Raw genomic sequence first — 10,417 nt, forward strand, 5'->3', positions numbered from 1 at the left:
TGAACAGGGAGTTCATCCGTCAAGATATTGTGTTTCCCAAGGAAGTTATGAAGAAATTTGCCAAAAAGGAACTAAGGTTAAAAATTCAACAAATCCGTCTGTTTCTCTTGAGTTCCTCTAACAGATATTTCTGAACAGAGGTGGGATGGAAGTAGAAAGAAAACTTTGGGTGGAATGCTGAAGTGAAGGGTACCAATGCAGTGAGCTACATCTCTGTAATGAAAACCACTTCAACTAGAAAGAAAAAAGCCCCAAATCCTAGTACCTAGTAAGCTAATGCACTAAAATGCAAAAGGCCAGATGCATAAGAGGATTCAGCCCTTACAACAATTTCATGTTCAAGATCCTAAATTTCCACACCTCAGTAGTTACCTCACTCTCCTGTTACAAATAAGCCATTCTGAACTTGCTGAAATGTTGTCTTGGGAGTGCTAGGCATCCCAGGGCATACCCAGAGTATGTCCCACAACTGGGCAGCTCCTACTAGCTCCTCATAATATACATCATTCTTAGTACAGAAACTGGTTTGTGCAAAAGAATTCAGTCTTCATTCTCTTCTTTACTCAATAACTGACTCGTAGTGTTTACCTGAGCTGTTAGAGGTGTTATTCCTTACAGCTTCTGCATGAGTCAATTTGGACACAGCATCTCTAAAATTTGGAATAAAAAAGACTTGTGAGTGCTGATGGGTGGGGAGGGAACAGGGTCTCTAGGTCTTCTGCTGGATCTGTTTTTCTTCACATGGCAGTATTCATTGTGCATTGGGCCAAAACCACTGAGAACTACTTTGGAACGTAATGATGGGGAAAGTCAGCTGGCAGTGGGAGGGCCTGTTTAAGAGTGCCTAGTCCAGTGAGACAATTTTTACAAAGTAGAACATGTTCAACAGAGAACCTGAGTTCTGGGTCTCTGACAACACCAGGCTCAGATCTTCTGTGTGAGATATCAGAGCTGGCAGGAAGCACAAAAGAAAGGTGGTTTTTTTTTATTTCTTCACATATCACATTCTTCACACGTATCTAGTGAACATTAAGCTTTTGGGAGAATTGGAGAGAGCATATTTTCTTTCCACAATGCTGAAGAGCTTTGTCAGAGAGGGCCATATCAGGCATATGTCTTGGAAGGACTTCACAACACAAAATCCCAAACACAAGAAATTGTTTAACTTAATAAGAATCTGTTTTGTACAATCTGTTTTGCCTTTCATCCCAGTATTCGTTATTAGCCAATATGATAGCTTAGATTGCTGTCTTCTCCGGGAAATCATCTTGTGTTGCAACCCAGGCAAACATTAGAGCTGTGGGTCATGCTAAGCAGCAAGATGCCTGGATTATGGGGGCTGCAGTCCTTTTAGGGCATGGCTCCTGTGTGATTAAAAGCTGGAAAATGCTGTAGCCCCATTTCTCAGGGCTACCTTCAGAGAGAATTTGGGCATACACTTTTAGGGCACCATGCTATGAGCTCAACATGCTCTCTTGCTTGGTCAGTTGTAGGTTCTGCTGCAATCTTGCAGACAGTAATTGTTAGTCAGCAAAAAAAACAGTATTAGAGCAACCACTAACAGCACCATAATAATTACATGCTTAACGAGGCCTTAAAATCCCCCATTGTATTACAGCTGGGGTGTTTTAATGGATAATGTCTCCAACTGCCTCCAAACAGCTGACTATAGGGTGTAATTTTACAATTAGCGTAAGTTAATACATGTCCCACTGCAGCTGTGATGACTAGCACTGCCTTTCCCTTCACACTAGCCACATATTGTTTCTCTTCTCTGCCAGCAACTGGGTGACTTCATGGACAGTTTGATAGCTCCCTGATTTGACTCTGGGTTAGCTTTCCATCAGACACACTTCTTTATTCAGCTGCCAAAAGCTTATTTAATCATTTGGGTGGTATGGTGGAACGGGCTAGGATGCGCATCTGGCATGAAAAGGTATGCAAAGGCTGGTTTCCCACCAGACATATTCCCTTATGCAAAAACTTTTGCTTCTGCTGTAAGAATAAAATGATGATACAGCAGAGATGATGATTCTCTGCAGTAGAAAAAAATTCTTGTTTTGCTCATCTGTCCTTAGAGCCTGTATCCACAGGTACTCTCAGTGTCAAACACTGACTCGGCAGAAATCTCAAATGTGACATCCAAAATCTGTACTTCTTAAGATGAGTATACTACATAAAGAAAACATCAAGGAATCTTAACCATTTCTCAAAGTACTTGATATGATAGCCCTTGGAATAGAAGAAAAATCACTTTTGGTTATCTTTCAACCTCAGTAAGCTCAAACAAAAAGGCAGAATATCAAATACACTTTATCTTGTATACACAGTGGAACATGCCAGCTAATAATGAGAAACAGATCATGACCCTAGAGTAACTCACCTCATTTAGAGATAATGGAATACAATCAAATATAAACAATTTGAAATGCAAGTGCAATGCAGAATTTGCCTGTGATGCTTAAGAGCAGATGAGATTTATAAAGCCATTTGAAGTAACCTTTGCTGCATATAATTTTGAACAACACACCAGCATTAGAAATGCTCGATAGTATAAGTACTAAATTATTATTGCTACTTGTAACCAAACACCTTATCTGAATTTTATAGTATCTTCCTCGTTATCCAAATATTTATTAAGGTTGGGTTTGACAACCATTCAGTATGACGTTGCTAAGATAAGGTGAGTTCAAGAAATTACTAAAATTCTTTGCCCATCTTTTTTCCTATGGCTACAGTGCAGTGCACTCATTTCTTGAAATTGATTCATTTTAGGATCACAGGATGAAAGATGCACCTAATCTTTGGGGATTGTGTTGTAAGGAAAATGAGTGTCATTCTTTGGCATAGAGAGTTTTGAAAGGCAGAATGGTGGGGAGTTCTGAAAGGTGAACTGTACCACTGATGTACTGCAGTCCTGCAACCACATTAGCTTGGAAATTGTTTTGAAAAAATGTAACGATAACCACATGTTTGGAAAATAAATTCTCTATTCTTTGAGTGCCTTGTTTTCACCACATTGACATATTTCCTACATGCTTTTCACGCCAACCTAATTTGTACCCTGAGTGGTTCAATCTTGTTTTGGTTGCTAATGATTCAGGGTGGGGAGTGGAATCTATTTGACAGTTTATCAGAAACTAAATTAACTCATTATTGAAAAATGAGGGGATGTCAGTTCTATGACCACGTATTTCTATAAGTGCACTCCAAATTCCAGACTTCATATTTGTACATTAATAGCAATGGCAGAAGTCACGTCCTTGTCACAGGCTGCTACCTTTCTTCTTCTCTGTCCCCAGGTAAAGCTGACTCTGTACTAGCAGTACCAAAGCAAAATCATTATTCAGAATTCTCTAAGAATGTGCAAGTCTCTTCACTGTATAGAGAGAACCGTATATCTAGGAAGAGAATAATGTTTCCACTATTATACAGATATCTAAATGTTATAAAAATAGGAGAGACAGAATTCTGGGTAAGAAATGTAGGTGGAAAAGAAATAGTTGTACACATTTTCAAAAAATATGGACAGTGTCAAAATGCTGATGTTAATTCCAGCCTGACTTTAAAATCAATAACCATGAAAAGGCAAAAGGAAAAGAAAAGGGAAGGACAACTTCTGAACAATTGTGGAAGAACTTCTAACCACCTAGCAGCTACTGGCCTTCTGAATACCTGCTGAATGCAGTGATATGTATAAGCTATAACATATATATCTATATCTCTATATCTCTATATCTCTATATCTATATCTATCTATCTATCTATCTATCTATCTATCTATCTATATATCTTGGGTCATGTTGAAAAACTGTGAATCTACTTTCCTGTATTTCTGTGTGTAAGAAAAAGGAAGACAAAAGAGAAAGAGAAAAGACTGAGGAGAATTCTTTCATAAACTTATTCATTTGCCCTTCAAAACAAAGGGTCAACTATTCTTTAAATGTTTTAGGTACACCTTATGAATAGCTATTATTCAGCCTATGAGTTTCTCTAGGGCCATTCAGGTTCTTCTATTTTTACTGATATTTTAGGTCATACCAAAAACAGTCTAACAAATGAGAATACTCTTGCAGTACCTGATGAATCCCTCGACATAAATTTCCCTTGGCATGGTGGTTCTAACAGGCACATGAATGATGTGATCCCTCAGGGAAAGCAGATATGACCCATTATGACTACATTGTACACAGAGTACTTAAATCCACCCAAGTAAGTCAAAATGGTACAATAGAAAAATTAACTGATGAAAAGGCACTTTTAAAAGATGTTTTAAGAACACTGATTTTATTGTACATGACTTGCAATACTTAGTAAGCCTATTCACATGCTGTGCTTCTGGAGCATTTGACTTCCAGAGGAATCTGAGTTGCTTCAGGGGGAAGAGAGCCTGGGTTCCCATACAGTACCAGTGCTCTGGTCTGTGTGGTAAGAGAGTCAACCTATGAAGCAAGTAAGGTCAATTGATGACTTCTGCTAAGAAGTGGAGACCAAGGCACTGCCTGCTTGTTTAAAGACTGTAGGAAAAACACATCTGGAATTCTGAAACAAGAAAGGAACTAGACACTATTTGCTTTGAGGCCTGTCAGGCACTTTTCCTGTCTCTCTATTCTCTTACGTTGTTTTTGCCTGAGTTGCCAGTTGGATAAGGAGGGTAATTAGGAATGACACGCAACTTGTCAATGTAGCCAAGTCCTGGAATATGCTGCTGTTCGTGTCATGGAGAGAGGATACAGTCAGACAAGGAAAGTTATTTCCTGCACTTAATATCTGATCAGTCATTTGAAATGTAAACATGATTGGAGGGATAACAACTGCCAGAAATAAATGTACCAGAAGAGAATTGTCCTGCTTCTTATTTGGTAACCAGCTGCTGTTCTCAGAAGCCTTAAAGGTTAAAAAATCCTAATAATACATTTATAATACTTAACTTGGGAGTACATGAGGTTTGAAAATTCTCTATAAACATTTAAAGTAATGTAAATTGTCAGGATTACTAGCACCTGCAATTTTGCAAGCATATTCAGCTACAAGATACATTCAGATCCTTGTCAATGGCTTGCTCTTTGATATATCACTAAACCATTTATTTCAGCCACAACTTTCAACATTCTCTGCTGAAGAATAAAGGTATGATTTATATGAAATCCCCTGCCAAGAAATCCAGAAAAATGCTCATTCAGCTTTTAATGAAAACTAATGAAAACTATCTGAAAGTGTGGGATGTGTTTCACTGGCATGGGATGTTCAACTGTGAACTAGTTACCATGAACTTTTTTTTTTCTTTAGTGGATATGGGAAATCAGTGCTTTTAAAGTGATTTGTCTGATCTTAGAGGTTTATTTTAGAATATGATTAATTGCTCTCATGAGGTTTCTTCCTAAAGAGTTGTAAGAGTGCAGTCTAACTATGAGGTATTTTGAGCTGGTTGAGAAGAACCTGAGTCAAATCAGTCTTGTCAGAAAAAGGAACTAAGGATCTACTTTCTCTATTCTTAAATCCCACTTAAAATCCCTTTGGAAGTTATGGAATCACAATAATAGAGTTCACCATTTCAGTGGAAGAGCAATATTGGAAAATTCCATTCTTCTCTTGCCATGCACTCTTGCACTGTGTAGTCTCTATCTTGAATTTATTAAACTTCTTAAACAAAGATGAAAGGGAAGAATGAGAAGATTCCCATATAAGGGAATCTCAGGAGTCTTAACAAGAACAACTGCAAGGTGCTACAACCCCTGTTATCAACACAGGCTGGAGGATGAACAGATGGAGAGCAGCCCTGCCAAGGACTCGTCGACACTGGTGGGTGAGAGGCTGGAGTGAGTCCAATCTTAATCAGTTCTGAATGTATCTTAAAAATCCAGGAGAGAGAGTATTCTCAGTTTATTGCCTGCTCATTGGCGCAAAGTTTGGGGACAAAATATGATCCTCTATTAACCCTGAGGAAAGACTTGTAGTTTCAAGCCAAGCTAAAGGTCTGGTAGTATGCTATGAAGAGATAAGAAAGCCAGGATTTTAAAAGCTGACCTCAGGAGTCAATAACACTCATACTTGCTATCTTTTTCTCTCTCTGTTTTCATTGAAGCCCAAGATTATTTATTGTCAGGGGCTGAGAAGAGGGCAAAAGAATTCTACTGTAAAAAAGGGACTCTTTCATAAATGGAGATTGGTTCAGTCTATGTGCACTTTTTTTCCTAGTAAAATCTGAATTGCTTGTGATACTTTGAACGTTCATTATAGACAAATCATATCAATTGTATTTAGTTGTGATTTTATATAAGGATCTGGTGGCTTTAAATGTAAGTAAGGAAAGTCAATATTTGGGGACTTACCAGAAGTACTATTCAAACAAAGGATTATTCTTTATTAAAGTATCATGAGCAGGAGTGTCCAATTAATCCATGGAAGTAATGTTAACAACGTAATTGAGTGCAATAAGACACAAAATCTGGCAACACACAGGTACATGGCAGCTGCACAGTGGTTTTAAGTTATTGTAGCTCACTTTGCTGCTGATGCCACTCATCTGCTGGTGGAATTAGTGAGTAGGATTCTCATTTCATAAAGGACAAAATCAAAGAGCAAAATACAAATTGCTTATGAAGGATCAGATTCTCCTTGATTCTGCTATTCATATTGACTCTATTTTCCCAGGATGTCTCACTGGGTGAGTTTTAAGGCTGTAGAAAAGTAAACCAGATGCAAACCTGACCACACAGACAAAACACCAAAAAGTCCAGTTAGTCCTGTGGCTACCTGTGATAACCACTGAGAGCTTACAAGAGGTATTTTTTGCTTCATTTATGGGATGTAGTCAAGTTTATGATCAGACTCTTCATGTCCAGGCAGAAAGACCTGTCTATTTTTATTCTCTTCTCCTTTCTCTTTATTGTTGGCCTTTATTAACTCCCTGTTAATTGACTTTACCAAAGCATTCCATCCATCACGTTCTCTTTGGACGAGTCCCTTATAACACAACAGTATGACACATTCTGCTTAGTGAAGTTTACAGAAATCTGTGGAAAAACACTTGGCTATTTCAGATCTAATCCAATTTCTACTGAAGTTTGAAGCAACAACTTTCATAGCTTTGGTGCAGCTAGGTCAAATCCAGATTCAGATGATTTTACTTCACACCCTTGAAAAGGTCAGGTCACAAGCAGCCACTCTAGAAGCAGTAGAAAACACAGGTTTCTCCATTGGATAAAAGCAAATGGGTGGTTGGTTTTTACCATATTGGAGATCTTGTGCAATCAGATGGAGAGAAGGGGAAAGAAATTACTCCTACACCAGAAAAGAGAAAAGTAGGCCTGGAAGAAGAGAGATAAAGAACAACAATGGTGAAAGCACAAGGAAAATAAAGACAACAATGATAGCAGGGAAGAATGAATAATATTGACAGCACTGATAAGTGCTCAGGACAGGTGGGAATTGTGCCAGTGAACTTCATACAATAAAACAGTGTGAAGAGGAAATAAGCCCATTATGGATCATGAGGAAGAGATCCACTGAGATCCTCCAGCTGCTTCTCACCATATCACTGATGCAAAGCAGACGGACCTTTATCTGGAGCAGTTGGTTATGGCAGGTTTAGAACATCTCTGTGTCACTGGTGCAAATCAGCTCTTGGCTTCTCTTTTCTCTGCATGACTTTTGGGGATGACATAAAGCATCAAAGCTTTGATGCTACCATCCAAAAATTACCAAAAATAACCTCATAATATTGCAACTGGTTAATGCATGGTTGACTCTTATTTTGTGTTTCATTTTTATCTGTCTTTTACCAAATGACCACAGATCTCAGGTGAGAAAGGTGGAGGAGGAGGGAGATACAAACAATTTAAGAACAATCAGTGATGTACTATTTTATAAAACAATAAAGTCAATGGGAGCTTTAGGTGAAATTTTATCTAAGAATTATCAGCAGTGTATGGAGTGTGGAGCACTTAGAAGGAAGCAATTCAGGTAACTGGCCTTTAGAAAGATTTGTTTTGTTGTTTTATTGAATTACTGTTGCAAATATTCTAGTTTAAATACTTGCTATTTATTTAACTGGATTTATTTTAAACTTCCAGTCTAGAATCAGATTCTCAAGCCAAGGTCCTTGTGAGGTAATTTCCCTGTCAGGAAGTCCTGAGTTAATCCTAATCATCAAACAAAACTGCAGTACTGAGAGCCTGGAGAAGAGAATGCAACTTTGGAAAATGTTTCCTCCAGCAATTAGCTGAGAAACTGCCATGGAAAGTTCTCATCTCTGTTAAGTTTCCTTGACCCCATCTTTTCATTCCAGATGTTCTGTGATGTTTGCTCTGACTGCATCTGCACTGCTAAGTACAAGAGGGCCAGGAAATGAGTTCAAGCACTTTACCCCACTGTGCATCTGCTAGGCTGTACTCTGCTGTGCACAAAGCAAGGCAGATCTTGCCAACTTTCCAAGATGAATTTGCTCTACCAGGGTCTGCTCCTAAGAAGGGGATGTGCATCAATTGATGCCACTTAGATCAGAACACAGACTTGGTCTCCATTTGCTATTTATTTAGTTCTACAGCTATAACCTGGAGGATCATAATGCACCTGGAGAAATATGATGGAGACAAATATACCAAAAAGACAGAACATGATCTTTTCTAGTATCATCTACTGTCCAAAGATAACCATAAAATAACATATCTGACAGCACTCTGACAGCACTTGTTTCAGACTCCTACACTTTAAGCCCTTTCACCTCTATCTGTGCTGAAAACTTTTTGGAGAGAGAGAGAGAGAGAGAGAGAGAGACACAGACAGACAGAGACAGAGACAGAGAGACAGAGAGAGAGACAATGAAAGAGATCATGAACTCTATCAGTGAGGAAATTGAAGCTAAAAGTAACAAGCAGGAAAAAAGACCCTTTTCCAGAAATCATTGTTGATTTTTTGGCCCTGATCCAATTAACAGATAGCAATTGCCTTATTTTTTTTGCCTTTACTTCTAAAAATGAATGGATGCAAAAAAAGGCCTTGGGATTCTTACAGGATTCACCATCAAATTCCTTAAGTTACAGTTGTAAGCCATTCAATTACACTAATACATCAAGGAGGCTGAGGGGTTTAATTGTATAATACATCCAGATTGCTTATTCTCTGTTTCAGGGAAAATTGGTGGATCCAAAATTCTTTAAACATTAACACTTTTTATGGCCATTTACCAAAAGTTTACATATTTAATGTGTCAAACCAGGGGTCATTTTGTGATAACACAATGCCACAGCCTTGGAAGGAAGTGTTATAAATGATCAAGAACCAATCCAAAATCCAAAGATTTATTTAACAATTTCAAAAATCAATTTTGAAACGCCACAATAAATAAGGACAACATTGATCGAATGCTGGGTGGACAACTGGGACAGCAACAAGGGTGCCTTCCGATATTGCCCACAAATTCTGGGCCTCAGTGCAGGGTTTTTATACAGTTTTTCTGCCCGGAGGCACTGTCCATTGAAAAGTGCGAATATTCATGTATTCTTTTTCTCTCCAAGTGAGGTTTTGAAAGGATTTCCTATTGAATTGAAAAGACATCCCAAAAGATTTACTGGATCTTCTTTTGGGGCACTTGATGAAATCATCCACTAGATTTTCCATTAACGATTGGTATCAGATTCTTGAGTAGCTGCGAAAATGCGGCCCACCCTTGATTAATGGTCCATCTCCAGGTTTTCTCCACTGTTTCTGTTGCAAATTTCGTGGTGGCACTGCTAGACCAAAAAAGACTTTGGAATTTTTGGAGAGGCCCTCAGACTGCCTCCAAGAATCCAGGTTTTGAGTTACAATGTGTAATTTTTCCACATACAATTTTAATACGCGAATTTCTACACTGCATCTATTACAAAAGGAAGGAAGGAGAAAAATACAGCTTCTCCACCTCTTCACCTTCATGCCTTAACTGCCTCCATACTCACTCTGCAGTTAACTGGTGTCTTTGTTGCAGTCAGCAGGAACTGGTACCAATATTTCCCTGAGAAACACGACTGTAAATCTATGGGGATGCAGTTATATGAGACAGGCTGAGCCTGTGTAACAGCTTACTGCTGCTGAGAGGAACTGTCCTGTTTGCTCCTCAACAGCTTTTTCACTTTTTTCTCATTCTCATCTGCTGACTCCTCCCCTCCTCTTTCACTAACTCTCAGGTGTGTCAGTCCCTTGGGCTCCATATCTTCTAGAGAATTATATTTGCCCAGGACTGTACTCTGGCACAGAGACCAGCTGGAAAGAAAAAGCACCCTCCCCATCCGTCACATTCTTGACACTTCCAGCAGTTGGTAGCCATGTACAAGCTGTCTATGGGGAATGTTTTTTGGTCCATGATGGTTTTGCAGCTGTTCCTAGGAATTGTTGGAAGAGAAGTAGCTAACCTGGGCCAAAACCGTACTGGGATCAT

Source organism: Chamaea fasciata, unplaced genomic scaffold (genome assembly GCF_029207755.1).
Source record: "Chamaea fasciata isolate MVZ Bird 193981 ecotype frontalis unplaced genomic scaffold, bChaFas1.0.hap1 SCAF_2, whole genome shotgun sequence".
In the NCBI taxonomy this organism is placed as follows: Eukaryota; Metazoa; Chordata; class Aves; order Passeriformes; family Sylviidae; genus Chamaea; species Chamaea fasciata.